Here is a 22,601-nt window from a genome sequence, read left to right on the forward strand (position 1 = left end):
CGGTTTTTTTGATACGTGAAGTTGTCATGGTTTGAACTCAGACCTGCCTTTCTCTAAAGTTCATCTTTCTTCTCAACTTTCCTAGGGCTGTGAAAGGGGTCTCTCTTGGCTAGAACATGTTATGGAAAGACTAACACAGGAATACCAATTATGGGCATGGGAAGGTGTTCTCCGTCACATCAATGCTCAGAAAGCCAAATGGGGGCTAACGAAAACATCCATAGGACAAAGCACCGATCATTTAAATGGATGGCCGTGGTAGCTCATATATTTTGCCTCAGCAACACAAACCTTCACTCCACAGTATCACAGGTCACCAGAGGAAGGGAGTTAGAGTCTGGCATGACAGGAACACTTAGAAAGCTTATTGTGAGTAGGTCATGTCAATTACACCGCATGAGTCCCTCCTGTCAGCCACAGCAGGGCTGGTGGCTTGCTCACTTTCCTACATCCCTATCATTCAACAGTTTATAGGTTAAAGGGACCCAATTCCCCCTCCTCCACTTCCCTCTGATGAACCTCTTTTGTCCCTTCGCCTTTTAAAATTTGTCTTGGGCTGATGAGCCATTTGTCCCAAGAACCCCCAAAGGGCATTTCTGGGAACACAGTTGTTTACAGGAGCTGATTATCCCAATAGTGGCCCTGGAAAAGCGAAGAATACATACTGTCAAGTTAGCTGCTAGTGCAGAACGAATTTTTGATTAACTGTGGCTTCCCTCCACACCCCACTGGCTACCCAGAAGGTCCCCAGCAGACTGATGAACACCTTTAAAACCTAATGTTCCATTTCTACTCATCTTTGTCTAATTCTTTCTTTTCGTGTGTCTTCTCTTGCTGATAATTGGATTTTTCCAAGGAAATCGACCAAGTACCATCTTCACTATCAGTTTATGGTTACTGCAATATTCTGACCCAGAAAGCTTCTGTGAATAACCCTGTAAAACCTCAGATGGGACTTTCATGTGAAGATAAAACTGCAAGTTGTCCCTGGAAGACAATATAATTGTATCTTATAGGGAGGCCCTGAAAGCTACTGTCAAAAATCTTTCCCGTGTAGAGCTGTATGTTTTCTCCTGTCATTGTACATAACTATCTCTGTGCTTAACCAGCACCAGTATCTTCCACACTGCATTCCATTTCGCGCTGCCTGTCAAATATTGGATATTGTGCCCCTCTACCTGCTTTGTGATTTGTGTGAGATTTCACAGGCAAAAGCAGCCTCACAGAATTGGTCCTTCATACCATCACCTGAGGAATTCTGGGCATGCACTACAGAAAGAGAGCTCCATATTACTTATAAAGCAAAAGACATTTCTGTTTTCATTGCCTTAAATGTGCAGCCTGGAGACTGGATCAATTAGTAAAGTATTTGGTCACAGGTAACAGAAAGCTTGACCTATATTGGCTTAAACAAATAAAGGTTTACTTTTTTTTTATACTTTTTTAAAAAAGATTTTATTTATTTATTTGTCAGAGAGAGAGAGAGAGGCAGGCAGAGGGAGAAGCAGGCTCCCCGCTGAGCAAGGAGTCCAACGCAGGACTTGATCCCAGGACTCTGGGATCATGACCTGAGCCGAAGGCAGATCCTTAACCAACTGAGCCACCCAGGTGTCCCAAGGTTTACTTTTCATACATATGGAGAAGTCCAGAATTGATGACGGCTGTACACACAACTCTTCAGTTCTTATGGTCTTGGCTTCATAGTCACAAAATGGCTGCTGTGTCCATGGACACGTGAGCTGCATGGCAGACTAGAAAGTGAGTATTCAACTTTCCTGGGTTCCATAGGGAAGATAAACAAGGAGACAAAGGCTGAGAATGGTTGCTGAGTCAGTCAGTCTCCACTGTCTGCCACAGGAACTTATGAGAGAAAGGGTCAGAAGTAAAACAAGTATCCAAGGCATTTTATAAAGGCAAGACAGTATAGGAAAGCCCATTCAGTAAGTGGTCATTTCCTTTGTCCTAGACAGCGCCTAGAAAGTCCTGTGCCTCATATAATAGGCACATATAATAGGTTTAATTTAACACCTGCCCATAAATTGAAATGTAAATTTCTGCTTGAATTTTATTTTCCAGGATTAAAGCCTGATAAATCTTTGAAGTAAAATGCATGGTTGAAATAGTAAAAGTAAATTGGAAACAATCTTCATGTTTATAAAAATATAGAGTAATCAAATAATTCTGAGATATTCAGTCAATGGAATATTACGCAATAGTTAAAAAGAATAACTAGCAGTATAGAAAGTTATCCACCTTTTTCCAAAGATAAAAAAGCAAATTGCCAAGTATACTATACACGCATATATTAAATAGGCTTGTAAAGGTCTAGAGAGGTAACACTAAAGTATCATCAGTTGTTACCATTGAGGATTGGACTTTGGAGGCAGAAATTCAGTTTTTCTTTTCTTTTCTTTTTTTAAGATTTTATTTATTTATTTGAGATAGAGCGAAAGTGAGCGAGAGAGAGATAGAGCGAGAGAGCACAAGCAGGAGAAGCAGCAGAGGAAGAGGGAGAAGCAGGCTCTCCACTGAGCACGGAGCCCAACATGGGGCTCGGTCCCATGACCCTGAGATGAAATCCAAAGTCGGATGCTTAACTGATTGAGCCACTCAGGCGTCCCTCATTATTTTTGTATTGTTTCAATTTCTGCCAATAAGCGTGTGTAACTTTTGTTAACTAAAAAAAGATTTTATTAAAATTGCAAATTTAGACAACCTCTGGGTAACCTGAGCAAAGTAATTTGAGCCTGTCATTAGACGGTGGTGCTGTTTTTAACTTTCATTTGGGTGAAAAAAATATATAAAATAAAAAAAATCCCACTCCCTTCTGGAATTACCTTCAATAATACCTTCACATTATTTACATTTGCAGAAGCTGTAAATGGAATAACATTTTTGACCTGCTTAGTTATTAAAATATTTTGGCAAAGTCACTCTTAAGATCAAGGTAAAAATATTTCAAAATATGCCATGGGAACATAGGCCCAAGTATACTGTCCATCATCAACTGAGTTAAAAAGTGCAACTTATCTTTCATCAGATTCAGTGATGGCAATTATTTTTAAAGGAATCAACTCTAATTCTCTCATATCTGTCATAATGGAATAATAAGAAAAAATAAAAATTCGGCAGAGCTTCTCACCCAGAACTGACATTTCTCTGACACCTGATTAGAGTCTAGTGAATTAATTTCTTGCTTATTGTAGTGTTTTTCAACTTGACATTTTTCTGTGATATGGACTTCCTGAATTTTCTTACCTATCATAACCATCTCTACAGCATTGAAGAAAATCATTGATGATAGATAGCTTAACTGCATACTTCTGCTTGACAGGCAAATTAAAGCAAGATAAGCCCAGGGAACATAGCTATCGTTCTGTAGTTCAATAATATGTATTGAATATGTTGGCATGAACTATTCTTTGCCAGAAGCCATGCTTTCATGATAATGTAGAATGACTAGATCTTTTCTTAAACTGAAGATAAGTCATAGCCCGTAAACCCCATTTTCAAAAAAGACTCTGCCTTAGATACCGTGTCCAGAAAATAAAAGTCAAGCTGGGATTCTATCCCACTTGAATTCAGTATATTTGACATCTCTTCTTTAAAATTTAAACATTTCGTGACCTAGAGCTGTATTTATATCCTTAAAGCAAATTAGAATAACAATATTTTGGAAGAAAAATATTGATCCATAACCAATTGGCTACATTCAATGAATTCTTTTTACTAGATTGCATGGCTCATTACAAAAAACATTTCTCTTATTCTTTCTTCTTTAAAAAAAAAATTACTGTGTTGTAAATTCAGCTTCACCTTGATGAAAGACAAGCACAGAATCCCATGAAAAGAATAGCAGATGATTTTTTTTTGCTTATTTTTGTATTTTTTTGTGCTTTGTGGCTATATTAAACAAAATCTAGGGCTTACCAAATACAAGCCATGAGTATACACAAACATCATATTTGAGCTCAAGATTTCATGAGCTCAGAATTAATCATAGAACCATTGATTGTCAGAAAAATTCTGAAATATGCAAATAACTGTGTATGGAGATTTAAAGGCCTTTCCATGTTCTACTCCCTTTGAACACTTCACTGGCAAGTTGCATCTCTATACTGTTCATACTTGAAGATATTCATACACTTGTTTTGATCATTCTGATTTTTTGACCATTTGATTTCTGGGTCAAAACCTCTGAACATCTCAAACATGAAGCGTGGTTATCAAATCACCTCTGTCATAACAGACAACTTGCCACTATGTATTATTTTGATTACATAATGGAGGGAAAAAAGCAAACCTAAAACAGGCAGTTAAAAGGCAGGTAGGTAGGTAGGTCGTTCATATTGAAAAATACTCAATATAGTAGACTAGAAGTTCTTTAGGAGCAGTTTGAAGTAGATTCTAAAGTAATATTTTCTGATTGCAATTCAAATCATAATAAGAATCCAGATGTTGCTTCTACCTTAGTAAGACTCTATCTGTGACCAGCAGCATGCTGAGTGCTTTAGAGACATTGTTATCTCTGAAATCTCATCACTCTGTGAGGTAGGTACCATCCTCATCTCCATTTCAGAGTCAGGTAAACCACGGCTTAGAGGGGTTAAGGGATTTGTCCAAGGACACTCAGATAGGGAATGATAGTTTGCATCCATGAATTCATAACTATACTAAAAGAAACAACCAAAACTAAAAATCTAATTGGTCACTGGTAGAGGATATTAGTGAACAAATTCATTATTTTAAAAACTAGTAACTGAAAGGAAAGAATCAATCTTTTATCTTACATATTCTTTAAGAGTGCTACTCATGACTAAACAGTAGAAGAGAGGAAATTTCCCTTTATAAAACTATTCCCCTCATAATGAAGAAGGAGTGATAGAATTAGAATACCACCATTTTGCAACTTGTTATGGACTGAATGTTTGTGTCCCCCTCAACCCCAAATTCACATGTTGAAGCCTGAATCTCCAGTGTGGCTGTATTTGAAGATGTCAGCTCTAAGGAAGTAATTAAGCTTAAGTCTTAAGGGTGGGGTCCTGATCCAATAGGATTAGTATCCTTATAAGAAGAAACACCAAAGCTCCCTGCTTCTCTGTGTCTCTTTCCCCAAAGACACACTTACCAGGGAAAGGCTATGTGAGCACACAGTAAGAAGGTAAACTCCTACAAGCCAAAAGAAGAGGCTTCAGAATGAAATCTACCTTGCCAGCACCTTGATTTTGGACTTGTCTGCCTCTAGAATGGTCAGAAATAAATTTCTGTTATTTAAGCCACCCAGTTTCTGGTACTTTGTTATGGCAGTCTGAGTTAAGACATGACCCTTAGTGAATTAATAAATCTAAGCACAAATGACTGATAACACAAAAGGAGACACAATCAGATATTATGTGCCTTAGTCTAATAGAAGAAGACCTCACCAACTATGAAGTATTCTTGGCAAGAAGAAACCAATCAATCAATCAATCAATCAAACTCTGAATTTCAGCAAGCCTCTGTACCCAAGTATCAATTTGCAAAACAGTATAGAAGGGACAGGAACATGTAAAATGACACCACAGGGACTAACCCAGTAAAATCCAGACCCTGAGAAATTCTCCAAGGGAGAACACCTTGTTTATTCAAGAGCAACAACAACAAACAACAAAAATGTACAGCACACACGAGAGAAAGATTGAAGGGGGAGATTGAGAGAGAGGAACTTATAGATTAAAAAGGTTTTAAAAGATGTATCAATCCAATAATGGATTTAAAGAAAAAATCCAGATTTAAGGAAATTATTAAAAAAATCATGAAATTAAATGAGACATTTGGGAATTTGTAGATATTTAATGATATTGATTTATTGCTAATTTTTAAAATGTGAGATATGGTATTGTGGTGTTTTGTATTCAATTACTTTGAGAGATACATACCAATTTATTTATAAGAAAAATGATAGGATGCGTGGGAAGAAGGTGTAATAATAGGAGCATAGAAAGGAACAACCCTGACTATGAGTTGATTATTATTGGAGCTACGTGATGAGCAAACAGAGGCTCATTAAATTATTCCGTGTCTTTATGTGTTAGAAAATTTCCATTATTCAAAGTTTTTAACTGAGATCATATAATAAATTGACCTAGATGTGAATGTGTATGTATAGACAAAATTCAATAGTTTTTAAATTTAATATATATGTAAAGTTTTCATGTTTTATTTTCAAAAGATATTCAAAAATAATCTTAATCGAAATTCCTGAGAGGAATGCTTTTTAAAGCAAGGAAGTCTCACTTTGTTCTATTATTATAATACTGCAGGACTCAGAAGAAAATATATTCTATTTTTTAACAAAATTTTCTTTCTTAATAATCTTTTATTGATTGTTCTAAGAACCCATTTAGTTCTGCCTCATTATGAAAGAGCAGCTTTTTCTCATTATGTTTTAATGAGATGAAAGATCACCATGGCCTAAAGGACTTTGCATGCCATGTAGAGGACATCATTTCCTAGACAATAAGGCAAAAATCCCCACCATCATTCAGTAATGTCTTTCTATTGATTAAATTCAAGAGGTAATAAAATATATCAAATTACTTAATATTTAATATATTCGTTTTAGTTTCTGAGTACTAACATTGTTAAGTGGAGTTCATTTAGACCAAACTGATAAGCAGAGACATAAATATTATCTCATCTACTTCAGCTCTGCAAAAGAGAGGGCAGATATGGAGCCATCCAGTGATTCTGTAACTAAAACAGAGAGCAAGCGACCTTTCCTAAAAAATGTAGTTTCTGGCTCCCAGATTATACTTATAGCACTTTCTAACACATTGAACAAGGTTAAAATACTATCAGAGAGTCACCTTATTTATTCATGGGAATTAAGCTATGTAAAAAATTGTGACATAATTTTAAAAGATGGGAATTGCATGAGCTGGAGAACCTTGGAAGTTCTTTGATGAGTGTAAATAAAGATCAACACGACAGAATTGTCATCAGGGTAAATGTGATGCTTAGCTCATAGTAGGTATTTACTATTAATTTGTTGAATAAATGAAAATACATCCCAGGGATGTATTTTGAGGTTCTCCCTCCAAACAGGGCAGAATCTACTACCTTATTTCCAAGTATTTGGGTAGGTGGGTGGGGTTCACCAAAGTGATTCAAATAAGAGTTTCTTTTTTTTTTTTTTAAAGATTTTATTTATTTATTTGACAGAGATAGAGACAGCCAGCGAGAGAGGGAACACAAGCAGGGGGAGTGGGAGAGGAAGAGGCAGGCTCATAGCGGAGGAGCCTGATGTGGGGCTCCATCCCACAACGCCGGGATCACGCCCTGAGCCGAAGGCAGACGCCTAACCGCTGAGCCACCCAGGCGCCCCCAAATAAGAGTTTCTAAAAGGAGGTAAGTAGAACTAGAAGTTAGAAGAAAAGGTATCCACATAAAATTTGAAGTCATGTAAGGGAAAAAGGCAATATGACAAAAGTAGATAAATAAGAGTTACGATACTTGAATGGCAACATTCCAAAGAGTGAGATCATCTTGGAAGTTGGAATAAGATGAACTTGTTTTGGGGGATATTTGATAGTGGTCATCTAAGAAAGTCCTGGTAGGTTGACATGGGGAATATCTGTGGGCTGTTGTTTTACCTCAGTTTACACTTTGGGAAGTTGCTGAAGGCTATGAACTTCTTTCATAGAAAAATTCTCATCACCAATATATTTAAAAATTATCACACAGATGCTGTGGATTCAGAGACCCTTTGAGGTTCTCTAATAGGACACACTCAGCTATCCAAGGACTTCAGACTAAGGACTAAGAGAAGAACAACTTATCAGAAACTACAGATGGTGGCAGACCATTTATGCCTCCTACTAAGACCTGTCCCTCACATGCATTCCTCAGCTACTTTTCAGGACATCACTGTCTCCAAGGCACCTTCCAGTCTATCCCTCCCCCTCCAACTTAGATTTCTGATCCCATGTCTTCCAATTGTCTCCAATACTTATCATAAATCACTTCCTTTAGAATTATGTCACTATCTAATTCCTTTTTTGTTATTTCCATGTGTACTGGAACTCTGTCAAATGTGAAATCCAGGATCTGGATTTTTGAGCAGGATCTGGCTCTTCTTATAAAGGAGCTAACATGTATGGAAATCAGTTCATTGAAAAGGTAAACTATAAAATGCTCCACAGTAAAATACAAAGCCAGTGACTTTATCTTGTTCCTTCAATTATAAAAGAAAGTGACAGAATCCTTCTGGGAAATCTACTGGCACAAGGGAGATCTCAATTACTGCATGTGGCATTGAGTCGATTTCCAATGGAATAAACTGGTCTCTGTGGAATGTGGTTAATGGAGGCCGTGGTGGCTGGACTTGTGTAGGCAGAGCAGAGGAGCCCGATAGGAATGGTGAGCCCAACCTGCATTCATTTCTCTGATGGCCCTGGTTGCTGCACACCAGCATATTTCCCCTTATAGGAAACCAGAAACATGCCCAACAGGCTGATCTGAGACCATCGAAACTTACAGTGTTTCAACTTCCTTAGAGATTGGTTGGAAATGCATATTTTAATGAATGCACACTGAAGTATGCAAAGAATAATTTTCCAGTCTAATGTTGTCATCTCTTCCCAATCATAATAGACATGAGAGGATATTACCATTCGAGAGAGATAAGTCTCAGCTCATTTTATATCAATGCACAATTTAGTAAAGGCATCTTCTATGACCTCTGTTACCAACAATTCTAGGAAGTGGGTCCCCTATGATCTGAGAATAAAGTGTAATGCAGTGACCTAAATTAAAGGTTAATGAGTATAAAGTCACATCACGGAATTCAAGGTTTTATTTGATATACAGTTCTTCCTGGAACAGTCTATTATCTAATGCAACTTTATCAGAGGTATGTTAACTTTTTCCTTAAAGTTAAAAAAAAAAAAGAACACCATCTTCTAAATGTAAATATTTATTAACTGCCTACTGAGTGCTAGGTGTCAATGCTGGAGATAGATAGATAGACTGATGCCACTCTCTTGGAGCTTAAACTATGGTGGGGACAATAAGCAATAAATGAATAAACAAATATAAAATTGTGATAAAAGAGATGAAGGTACAAGCCAGTACAGTGATAGAGAATAACAGTGGGGCCTTCTTAGATAAGGTGGACAGGAAAGGCTTCTTTAAGGAGGCAACACTCAGGCCCAAAAGACTGAAAAGGAGCTAGTGCTGGGAACAGTTAGAGATTGATAAAGGGACAATCTCAGGCAGAAGATTCTGAGAAGGACAACAGCTTGGCAGGTTTGAAGAAATGAAAGGAAACTCTTGTGGCTGCAATGGGCAAGGAGAGGAATGGCATATGTTGAAGCTTGAGGCAGGACCAGGCAAGTCCTCATAAGGAGTCTAGATTAACTACATGAAATCTATTTGTTATTTATTTATAAATCACATTATAGTAATTATTAATAATAAAACACCCATAATCAAAAGAGTAACTAATACTGAGGGAGCATTTACTACATGCCAGACCTGAGTAAAGTGCTTTACAAGCATTATCTGAAATAATCATCTCCACAGGCCTGCGAGATAGATACTACCCTGGTTCTACACTGGGGCAACTGAGAGTCATAACATGGTAACTTCTCTAACATCATACAGTGAGTCAGTGGTAAAGCCAGGAGTTGAACCCTAGACTGTATGACTTGAATTCTTCGCCAAATCTAGAGGCACCCTGTTTCTCTTGAATCTCATCCATGCCTAGAATCATTTGAAGATCCCTTTGGATTAGAACTTAGAGGAACCTGAGCTCCTTTAGATCTCATTTAGACTTACTATTGTATTTGGCAGATGCTGAAATGGAATCCAAAATCCTAATAGAACCAGCGGTCTGTGGGGAAAGGGTTAGAAGCTGTGTTTTGACACAAGTCCAGAAAAAGTCCAGAACAAAGATGTAAGAAAGTGACAGACTTGCTGAAGTGAAAGGAGGAAGCTGCTACATTTATTTGGCTTTTATTGGTTGATAAGTTTCTGTTCCTTGAAAATGACTGATAGACAAATGCCAGAGGGAAGTGGAAAGAGCTGGGTAATGTAGACCTTACTTCATAGGAAGCAGATCTTCCTAATGATCATGATTATTATGTTGTTCTCATTTCTTAACGCTGCAAGTGCAATGAAGCATTGGGAATGAAACAGCAAATCCAGTATGACATTAGGATACTCGACTTAATGAGCATGTAAAGGCTGTGTTCCTTTTAGGGAAACTCTTAGAACACATGGGAACAGCCTCATTTGAGATATGCTTGGACTCAGCTCATGGTACCTCCTTCTGTCCTATCATCAGAGTCAAAGCCCTGAGAGCCATCCTGCATTCCTCTCTCATCTCATTCACTCAGTCACCTTGCTTTGCTGGTTCTGTACTCTTAATAATGGTCATAGCTGTGTCCCCTTCTCTATTCACTTGCTTTCAAGTCACTGTCCTTGCCCAGGCCATCACCATCGCTTGCCCAGGGTACTGGTGAAGTGTCCCACCAGCTGTACCTGCCTCTAGTTTTGTTGCAGGACATCCAGGCTCTATTCTGCAGCAGTTGTGATCTTCCCAGAATGCAAGTTTGACTATGCTGCCTCCATTTCCCCACTTACCACCATTCAGTGACTCTCTACTGCCTACCAGATAAGGTAACTTCCTTAGCACGGAGTGCAAGACCTTATGCCTTTAGCTCTTTGCCTTTCCAGCTTCATCTCTCGTTGTCTTCAGGGACTAAGAAATTACTTAAAACTGCACCCCCCACCAAAAAAACCTTGGCCGTTCTTTGTCTATAAGCTCTCATCTATGCTGCTATCTTCCCTAGAGGGCCTTCCCTATCTTTGTCTTTTAGATTCAATTCAAGTGTCCTGTCTTCAAGAAGCCATTCTTATATCACTTATTCATAATTTTGTGGTACACAGAATAAAGACCACCCCCCAAAGGCACCCATGTACTAATCCCTTGCCACATGGTAAAAGGAATTTTGCAGATCCAATTAAATGGAGGACCTTGAGATGAGATTATCCTGGATTATCTGAGTGGGTCCAATACATTCACAACAGTCCTTATAAGAAGAAGGCAGATAGCTCAGAGTCAGAGAAGGAGATGTGGTAACAAAAACAGATGGGGTAGGGGAGAGATTGATTTAAAGATGGCTTAACCAGGCTACTGGTTTGGCAGATGGAAGAAGGGGTCACAAGCCAAGGAATGCAAGCAGCCTCTAGAAATTGGAAAAAGCAAGGAAAAGGTTCTCTCCGAGAGCCTGTAGAAGGAATGCAGCCCTGCTGACACCTTGATTTTAGGACTTCTTGCTTTCAGAACTCTAGGATAAATTTGTGTTGTTTTAAGTCACCGAATTTGTGGCAGTTTGTTGTAATTGTGACAATAGTAAACTAGTACACATTCTTATCCTTCCTTCCCTCTTGTCACAGGGGAAAATTCATCCCTCTGTGTTCAAACTTCTACTAGACCCCCTATGCTTCATAATTTACACACTTTCCTTTCCTAATAAAAATATAAGCTCTGGAGGGCAGGAACCATGTCTCATGCACATTTATGCATGAGCACATGGCTGGGACATAGATAGCTATTCATTCATTCATTCATTTACTTGTTCACTCATTCACTCATTCAAATGTATATTATTTATTGAGTGTATAATATGCACCAGACACTGCTACACTCAGTAAATACATTAGAGAGCATAAACAGAGGTTTTCTGTCTTCAAGGAGCTTACGATTTGATGGAAGAGGTGGACATTAATTAAATAATCTCCAAAATAATTTGAGTTGACTGAAGGATATGTAAAAGTGGATGACATACCTGTCAGAGTGGGCAGAGGGAATGGAATATGTGAAGCTTCAAGCTGGATGAAGCCATTCAATCGGGACATTTTGGGAAGATGTGATCTGGAAAGGCAGACAGGGGCTAGATGCTTCAGGATCTTATGGGTCTCGATAAGGCTACTGACATTTAACCTAGCAACAATGGGAATTTAATGGAACATTTTAAGCACGGGAGCTGGATAAGCAGACTTGAATTTAGAAAAGAGCGCTCTCATTACTATGCAGAGAAGGGCTTGGAGGAAATGTGTCAGAAGAAGAGTAAAGAATAGTAAGACCTTTTATGGGAAGTTGCAATAGACCAAGGGAGAGAGAGGGATAAGAGTGAAGGTGGAGAGAAATACACAAATTGAGGGATACTCTGGAGGCAATGTTGTCAGGATTTAGATATGAGTTGGATGTTGGTGGGTGAAGGAGGTGTCAAGGATGACTTTGTTGAATGAGAGAACATAGCATTTTCCTATGGCTTGGTCGTAGAAATCATTTTGGCAGAATTAAGATGCTATAGAGTCCATGTAAAGAACACTAAATCAGTTCAGCTTAGTTTAGGAACCCACATTTACATTCAGGCCCCTTAAGCATTGAGCTGTGTGAAGTTGATAAATCATATAGAGTTTCTGCTTCCTCAAATGACAGAAAAATTATCTTCTCAAAGGAGGTAATCAAATGAAATTAGTGATTTAATGCAATTTAGTAAGTTTTTGTTGAATATCTATTTTGCCCATACCATGTCTTATGAAATCTGGAAAATCCAAAAGGAAGATACGATATGTTTCTTTTCTTTTGAGGATAATAAACTCAGCTGGAGAAGACAACACTAGTGCACATGAATATTAGGATTATGTAGGCTAAAACATAATTGCAAAGCAAATTATATAGTGCTGACTAAATACAGAACTGAACAACAGGGAAGTGAGAAATCATTGTGACCATTGCCTTTTGGCCACTGTATAGCAAGGAGAACTTGGTGTCCTATATGTGGTTTAGAGTTTAAAAGGAAAAATAAATAAAAATTTTAAAAATGGAGAAAAATATAGTGTGAATAAAGAAACAGAAGCAATAAGGGAGTATTTGGAGTCAATGAAGTGTCTCATTAAACTGAAATGTGAAAATCCAAACTGGTGGATAGTGGAAGTAAATCTAGACAGGTAAATCTGGGGCCAAATCAGAAAGTGGGGTGTGGCAGAGACGCTTGATCTTGGTGTAGTAAGATGTTGGGGAGCCATGGAAGTTTCCAAGGAGGAGAGAGAAGAGATAGGTAGAGATTAAATGGGAGAGAGTGTGCTGGATATTTTGGATGGAAAACCAAGAAGATCAAAGAGAAATCTGAGTGGTGTGGAGGAGAGACTGAGAGATACTTCAGAAGGATTTTCACAGAATTTGGCAGTTTGCCTATAAAGGAAGTGGAGAGAGAAGAGTGTGAAAGGAGTACAGGGTTTTCAGTGAAGAGCCTGGGAAAATGACAGTTTTACTGCCAGAAATGGATTACGAGGAAAGGGAGACAATAGGTAGGCCTGCTTGGAAGAGAACAAGTTCAGATGAGATTGTGATAATCAATTCTGCAAGTGAGATAAGAAAACTGGATTCAAGATTTAAGAGACACAGTCATAAAATGATAGCTGAGTACTGGATAGATTGCAAAAATGGCTATAATTCTTTGCATCTACTCCCATCAAGAGGTGGGGTCCTTTCCCCAACCCTTGAGTCTGTGATGACCTTGTCACTTGCTTTGAGCAATAGAGTATGATGAAAGGTGACTTTCTGTGAATATCAAGCCTAAGCCTTAAAAGGGCTTGCAGCTTTCATGCTCATTCTTTAGGAACTTCAAGACCACTATGAGAACAAGCTAGCCTCCTAAATGATGAGAGAGATAAGTTGTTCAGTCATCCGTATTTTTCCAACTGGGAAACAGCCTACCCCTAAAAAAGGCCACCTTAAAAACCAGAAAATGACCATAAATGCATCATGACTGAGCCCAGTCAAGACCAGCAGACATACTACTGAGCTGAGCTCAGGCCAAATTGTTGACCCACAGAATCCTGAGCTACGTAAATAGTGTGGTTTCAAACCATTAAATTGCGGGGTACTTTGTTATGCAACCAAAGCTAACTGACACATAAACTTGAGAGAGAGAGAGAGAGAGAGAGAGAGAGGAAGAGAAAGGGAGGGGGAGAGGAAGAGAGACAAACAGAGGGCAGTGCTATCTAAGTAAATCACATAAATTCAAGGAAGAATTAACCTTGTAGATTTTACAAGATTTTATTAAAGCAACAATTCAATTACCTCAACATGTATCAAAAGCAAACAAAGTTTTAATGCCCCAAATACCCTGATTTTCACAAAAGGTGCATGCATAATTAGGATTAGGAGACAAGGTGAGAAGAAAATTAATTGAGGGTCTTGAAAGGAGAGAATGATTCATAAGAAGTGGGTTGACAATTCTACCATTTAGAGTGAACAAAGGCAAGAGGAACAAGTTAATATCAAATTTATCATGTCAGATGTTATCAGTAACATCCAAAGCATCAGTCAGGAGTAAGGTAATTATATAAGCTTCCAGTTGCCAGGGAGGAACCCAGTCAGGCTGCAGAGACTTCCCCCTTCCTGGACAAATGCTTGCTAAATATTCAATGTGTCCCGGATATGGCTTGAGCTCTGTGGGCCTGTGTAATTCTTCAGGGGACCTTTCCCCACCTTCTTAGGTAATACAAATTAGAATTTGCTCCACCGAGACTTCTGACCCTTTATAAAGTACAGGAGTTTAATAACTTTCTTATTCTTCAGGTCCTTTTCACTTCTTCCTGTTTTCTAGATGATAAAGTCAGTTTGTTAGATGTCGAAGCACTTGAAGCTCACTTCAATCTAATTTGACCTAATTTGTTTTAGCAGATGCAAGAAACATCACCGAAGAGCTCATTAAAATGTACCTTGTGTGCTTTTGGTGCTATGCTCATTGCTAAGTTCTTAGCTGTCCTTAAGTTCTAAGGGGGAAAAGAGTGACCTGTTAAGACCTTAAGGAAGAAAAATGAAATAATAACAAAGGGCCATTCTAAGTGGAAATATCAGTTCAATAGAATGGAGTTACTAGAATAAAAAGCACAACTGATTGAAATTGAAACTATCCTTGGAAAGTTAGCACTGAGGAATTTCTTACCTTGAGAGAAGGAAAACAAGGGGGCTCTGAGCATGTGTCATAGCCTCAGGTAACTCCTGGAGACAGACTCTGAGACATGCTAAAGAAGGCATTCTTAGCATGAAGAGTGATGACCCCATGTAGGGGAGAAACATGCAAAGAAATGCCCAGGTTTATAAGCTGTCCTACCTTAACACCCAGTTAAGACCACATTGCGGAAGCCATTCTAGAATCTAGAGGTGGACTTTTGATCTTGGGGTTGTGAGTTCGAGTGCCACTTTGGGTGTAGAGATTACTAGAATCTAGGGGTGAACACGGCTCCACTGGAGCCCAGTTGTGTTCTCATTGTGCTCGAAGAGTTAATAATTAGATCCAGCTCTGATATTTTTTTTCTTTTTTAACATATTGTCTCTAACATTTTATTAGATTGTAGTATTGTTTGTGGACTAGTGGCATAATGAGGAGGGATGTTACATCTTTAAGATACATTTGGACACTTAGCTGATAGAATTCATTAAGATATAATTTCAATTTTGAGCCAATAGGAATAAAATTTTTCCTACATTGAAATCAGAGGGTATTATAAAAGAGATATTAAGAGAAAAATGCTTTAAAAGCCTGTTCTAAACCTTAAGTAAAATTGGTTTGGAAAATTCCATAATAGCCTAACAGGTTTGTGTGTATGTGTGTGTGTGTGTTTAACATATGTACAACTGTTTTTTTTTTTTAAAGATTTTATTTATTTATTTATTTGACAGAGATAGAGATAGCCAGCGAGAGAGGGAACACAAGCAGGGGGAGTGGGAGAGGAAGAAGCAGGCTCCCAGCAGAGGAGCCTGATGTGGGGCTCGATCCCAGGATCCTGGGATCACCCCCTGAGCCGAAGGCAGACGCTTAACCGCGGAGCCACCCAGGTGCCCCAAATATATGTACAATTGTTTTGAAGCTGATGTTCCATGGTTCATATATTCTATTTGCCAGTATATTATTTATTTCACTTTCATCCCTAATACCAACATATTTAGACAATGGTGATAGTTTAAACCTAAAATAACCTTGACAAGTCCCCATAATGCAGAGCAATGACATCACACAGAGCCATTCACTATCCTGGAGCCCTAACCTTTCTTTTATGAGGCTTTTAGGGATTGTCAAATAAGGCAAGGTCCTATGGTAGAATTCATGTTGAATTTGGGGAGAGAAGACCTGGGTTTGACTGTTCACACCACCACTTACCAGTACTGAATTCCTGGGTCAATTGAAAATGAACTTTCTAAGCCACAGCTTACCTCACTTGATGGAAAACTCAATATACAATTAATCTATTTGTTTCCTGGGGTTACTGTTATATCACAAGGCATGATGCATGACACCATCAAGTATTCAGTGCCATGAACCTGCAATTGTCAAACATCCTGTGGGAAGATGGAAAGTTGGTCATCAAGCCTTGAATCCATTTAAATGCTTCAAATAGGGTGACTGCAGATTTTAAAGAAAACCTAGAGGGAAAATCTGAAAATTCACAAGGATGAAAAATAGTTATTTACACTCCTAAAGCCTTGCTGTAGGTTTCTCTTAATAAATTGACTATTTAATTTATGAAAATATGGGTTTAAAAGAATTAGGTCTTCTATATCTGATTTATATTTCTCCATAGCTCTTACCATGATCTAACATTTTCTATTATTTGTTTATTGCCCCCCATCTCCAACCTTCTGAGTAACATATAACACTCCCGCATTTCCAGTGACTGGTAAAGTTCCATGCACTTAGTAGAATCTTAAATACTGTGTTCAATGACTAAATAAATGAATGAATGAAATGATAACATACACATGCTAAATTAAATTAAACATCACTTCTAAAATTTTCAAAGTAGGTTTCTATTTAGAGTGACCAAACTATAATTTCATGATTATGTCATGATATTACAAATAATTTGAGGGTAACTTTATGAAATTTCATTTTGTTTAATAATAACTATTATGACTTACTTAGTTTAATACAAGTTGTCACATACTTATAAATACTATTGAAGACCTGACAACAGCCCCTCCTTCCGCCATGGTGAAAATTCTTTCCTAACTTCATAGATGAGAAAACTGGGGTTCAAGAAATGTAAGTCACCGGATTAAAAGTCACACAGCAAGTGGGGAAAGGGAGCCAGAATTTGAACCCAAGGTTTGGGTAGATCTTAAGTACACATTCCACACTGATAGTTCCTCCCAAAAAAGGATTAATTAAAGGTAAACATTAAATGTGACTTAATGTTTGTCTGATAATGTTTTTATTACATCCTTGATCTGGATAAATACTATAAGAGGAATCTTCAATTCTAATCTGACAGTCATTTTCTCTTAGTGTTCAAAGATATTACATTATATCATAGAACACTACATCAAAAACTAATGGTGTACTGTATGGTGACTAACATAACATAATAAAAAATTAAAATAAAGAAAAGATATTACACTATAATTTTGGCATTTATTGTTGCTCTGAGAAGTCTACTTTGAATCTAAACATCATTTATAATAAACTCTCCAGATGATTTTGATGTAAATGGTCCATGGATCTCACTAGGAGAAAAAGATTCTGGAAGTTAAAGAGACGCAGAGTTTCTACAGAATTTTTTTCCCAACAGCTCCAGGTTCTTCTGGCAGGGGGTGGTGGGGAGGTGACCCTTGATGCCAACCATGAGGTGGGTTGAGGTCACCCCCACTGAAGAGGCAGAACAAAGAAAATCTGGGCAGCTCAAACAACTGGTCAGTGGCATCAAAACCAGAGCTGGAAGCCCAGTCTTTTAACTTGTTCTACAGATGAGTTTCTAGAACTTAACTGGGTATGTAAATCAGCTAAAGCTCATCTCAATGTAGATTCTGATACTCAGTAGATCTGGCATGGAACCCAATATTCTGCACATCCAAGAAGGTCCCCAGGCCATGCCGCTGGTCTCAGTCCACCCTTGCAATATGCTTAAAGGCTAAGGATTCCACATCCCTAGGCCCCCCAAGTTCCATTTCACTCTAACAAGGATCATTGCTTTTCCTATTCAGATACACATTAAAAGGACCCTCTTTCCCCCCATTTTAACAGCATTTTCCACGATATGCACCAAATGAGGAGTGTTCTGATCAGCTTTTTCCAGGTTAACATAATGTGTAAGAGCCTAGGCCTAGGTCTCAGACTCAGCACTTAAAAAACGTGTGACCTTGGACAAGTGACTCAGGCTCTACATCTCCTTTTGCCCATCTTTAAAATAATAACAGTGATTCTTCATCATGCTATTGTAATGGTTCAGACTCTGTGGGGTGGAAAGCACAGTGCTGGGTATGCAGTAAGTGCTGCATAAGTGTCAGCTATATGATCTCTTATCATGTCCTATTGTGTGACCCTCATTCAATATCTCTAGACTTATGAAAGGAGTCCATGTCCTTCAGGATTTTATGGGCTCTCATCCTTCCTCCTTTTAACTCCTTCAAAGAGTGGCTATGAAGATTAAGTGAATTAATATGCATAAAACACTTGGAGCCGTGCCTGTCACATAATTAGTACCCAAGATGGCTTAGCTTTTAGCACTTACTACAATGGTAATTAAATCACTTTGGAGGGATTTTTAAATTGACTCTTCTCCCATTAGACTGCAAATCTTAGAAGAGTAGGTCCTACATCTGTTTTAGTCACCTCTGTATCCCAAATTTTTTTTAAAGATTTTTTTAAGTTATCGTTATACCCAACATGGGACTTGCACCCATGACCCCAAGATTAAGAGTTGTATGATGTACCAACTGAGCCAGCTAGGTGCTTCTCTGTATCCCAAATTTTAACACTGAGCCTGGCACACCATCACTGCTCAATACATGCAGTAGACTGCATAAATGAATGAATGTATGAACAAGTGAATGAGTGAATGAATAAGAAAACATCCTTGCCTTCCAGAAGAGACCCACAGGAAAACAGTTTGAGAGACAATCTCCTAGAGGATAGGGGCAGTGGAAGAGGGAGAAAAAAATTATCCTGGTGAACTGGTCTGGGGCAGGTTTGGAGGAAGTGTTTTCCAAATTCCTCACTGGATGAGGAGTTTATAAATGCCAGTCTGGAGTGAAAAAGTAAGCTGAGGGAAAGGAGTCTAGGGAAGGACTGCCAGCAGATAATGGTCCTGGAAAAAAATATGAGCTAACCGAGGTTTCTGATCAGATGTGTCAGGAGGTGTTTTGAGGTAAATAAAATATGAAATATGAGAAACCTTTGAATTTCCTTCATTGGGGGCAATAAGGAACCCAGGGCAGGTATTGAGAGGCTTTCCCTGATCTTTGGTCCTCAGGGAGGAGAAAATCTGCATTTGTGAACTCTCCCGAGGAGCTTCTGGGATCACATAGAAAGAGGAGAGGATTAAAGTCACACAGTATTAGAACATGATGCACCAAAATCAGAGGTCATGCCTACCCCCTTTCCCACCCACCACAGCAAAAGGATTATGCCTGGACAGAAGGGGGTGAAAAGGTTCCAAAGGAGTAGAATTCATGGGCTTTTTTTAAGATGAGCTGATCACAGGGAGTTGCTTTACCCATATTGCATTTGGTTGTATTATAGTTATTCTTCAGTGATGATACCATCTCTGCAATTTATAATATGGACATAAGTCTCCCTTTGAGATGGAATTGCCCATCAAAGCATTTCCAGACAACTTGAGACACATCCCATAACTGCAGTCATTTTCCTGGTGGACTGGGAAAACGTTTTCCCTACCTCATGCACTCATCAGGGCATGGAGTGAAAACTGATAACAGAATGGCCTTTGCACAAGGAAGGAAATTATGACAGTGACAATAGTGACAATAGAGAGACACAATAGTGTCTAGGCTTGCACGTTCTCAACAAGGCTTTCCTTTATTGTCTATGACAGCAATCCACTCTGCAACTCTAGGGAGAGGAAGCATTATTTTCATTTTACAGATGAAGAGACTGAGGCCCAGAGCAAGCAAATGAATGGTCTAAAGGAGCAAAAGTGGCAGAGCCAGGATTTGGACTGATTTCCTCTCATTCCAAGTCAGTTCTCCAAGATAGTGCAGGCAGAAGACAGTTTTGTTGATGGGCATTCTGCCAGAACAGTATGCTTAAAGCCTTTTATCTTGGCAAATGCGCCAAGTGTCTCAATATTTACAGATACCTTTTAACAAGAATATGGGCACAGGTACAATATGAGCCCCTCTCCTGGGAAAGCCATGCATCTATTCAAGCTCAGGAACCTGTGTGATGAGCGCCATGGCAAATTACCACCTGCTTTCCAGGTCTTCTCAATGTCTTTCACTCTTCTAAGGTCCATCAAGATATTCCATGCCTCTGTAGCTTCTAATGAGGCTAGAAACATGGTTACACTCACCCCAGAGGTTCTTGGGTGTACTCAATTAAAACCACTGGGGACCTATCTCAGCACCCAGACATCTGGCAATAGCCCAGAACATGTACATTTCTGGTGTGTGCCAGAACTATAAATTGGCCTTTCTCCATTCGAAATGATTTTTCAGGTCATTTGTATGGAAGGACATTAAGCTCTGCTTTTGTCTTACTTCTGTACCAAATTCATCCATAAGGTCTTGAGAAACTTCACTCACCTCCTGGGGCTTCAATTTTCAGACTTAAAGAAATTAAGTTTTAACATTTTACAGTCATCAGGAAGAGGTCAGATGTTTTAAGGGTGTCATCTTTTCCTGCCGGGATGCTGACTCATACGGTAGGTCCATCTGACTTCAAAAGCTGGGCCCTATCCACTCTGCTAGACTGATCTCTAGGACTTCCTCTGGCTTTTGCAATGTATCACTCTATATTCCCTGAACTACCAAGGAAATTCCAAGAGTGTAAACGGATGGTCCCAAACTTCCCAGCTAATAAATACTGAGTAAGGAGTCAAGTCTTTGGTCTTCCATCCACTACTACACTGCATTTGTTTCCAAAATAGCCTCAAAGAGAAAAGGTGTGCTTTAAATGTACTTACCTTTTTTTCTATTAAATATTATAATTCTTTAGAAAACACTGGATTTTTAGTCAGCATATGCGAGTGTGAAGCCAGGTTCTATTATCATTAACTGCATGTAGCCATTCTAAATGTCCATTTTTTCATCTGTTAAAAGTTTGTAATATTTTAACACTGCCTCATTTGTTGATTGCTGGAATCAAATGAGACAATGTAAGCCAAGTGAACGTAGTAAAGTCTTATATAGAAGGGATAAAAAAGACATAGAGATATCTTATTTGTCTTTGTTAGGCAAGTTATACAGAATGTTTGGGAAAAAACAGAATAAAAATCTTGGGGTAAACCATGCAGCAAGGCATCTAAAAGTCAGAAAAGCAGAAATGAAATGGGAAGTATTGATCAAAGCAGATGATGATCACTAATGATCACTAAGTTTCTTGCCTAGTTGTTCTAAACCAGGGGTTATTAGGCATTGCCTGGAGATGATTTTGGTTGTCACAACTTGGTGGTGGTGGTGGGGGTTGTTACTGACATCTAGTGGATAGAGGCCAGACATGATGCTAAACATTCTGCAGCGCATAAAACAACCCCCCACATCAATGAATTATCTGGGCCAAAATGTTAATAGTGTTGAGGTTGAGAAATCCTGGCTTATTAGAAGTTGCATGAGGGAACAAACCAGTATATATTGTTTATTCTTGTGTTCTAGCATCTAGCACTGTACCTGGCATAAAGCGGACTCTATCTATCTATCTATCTATCTATCTATCTATCTATCTATCTATCTATCTACATTTGTTGAATAGATGGGTGAGGGAATGGAACACCAACAGAGAACAGGTAATGTAAGCTAAATCTAATTCAGATGGCCATAGAAAATCTTAGTTCTTCTAGGTTTCCTCTCAGTTTATGCTTCATCTTCTTTACTTTCCTGCCCTGTCAAAGCTTCTTCCCTTACTTTTCACCCCTAACTCTAGGCAAGAATAGCACAGCCTATCAAATCTGAGAATGCCAGGAGCAAGAAATAATGCTTATAAGACACAAGCTTTGCATGAACTCTTCTATCTACTCCCTTCAAACCATCCATTTCAGCCAGACAGTAATCACATCTGTAAATAAGTGGATTCATTCTTATTCCTTCTCTGAGCATGAACAGATAGGACCAAAAGCACATATTTCCTGCAAATGTCTTGCTAAAACAGTTCAATTATGCTTTTAGGGAGACACATCCTGGGCCATGAAATAGAAAGTAGGTTTAGGTGAGAAAATGGAAAATAAAAGGCATTTAGTTCTGGGAGTGCAATATTATCTGTTCATCCGTGTGTCTCCCATACCTAGCTTGGTGCCTGGCACATGGCAGGCATCCTTAAATATGTGATGAATGAAAGAAGAGCATGGTGAAGTCAATGTTCCAATCTTTCCCTCAAATCTTCCCCCAAATAATTTTTAAAAAATTTTCCAGTTGAAAAAAATTTAAGTCTCAACCATCCAATTTCATAGGAAGGCAATTTGAAAGCCTTAGGTTTTGAAAAATTGTAACCATTTTTCTCTGTTACAGAGATCCAAAACCAGATAAAGATATATGGGTTCATCACTGAGAGGTAGATGTCAATATGGTGACTTAAAAAATCCTTGCACTA

At 38.5% G+C, this 22,601-nt stretch overlaps 1 protein-coding gene across 1 annotated transcript in view; it reads right to left on the minus strand.

The window, feature by feature from the left end:
* SYNPR (synaptoporin) overlaps positions 1-22,601 on the minus strand; it is a 296,784-nt gene that overhangs the window by 124,601 nt on the left and 149,582 nt on the right. The window lies entirely within an intron of this gene.

This window comes from Ursus maritimus, unplaced genomic scaffold (genome assembly GCF_017311325.1).
Source record: "Ursus maritimus isolate PB19 unplaced genomic scaffold, ASM1731132v1 scaffold_14, whole genome shotgun sequence".
Taxonomy (NCBI): Eukaryota; Metazoa; Chordata; class Mammalia; order Carnivora; family Ursidae; genus Ursus; species Ursus maritimus.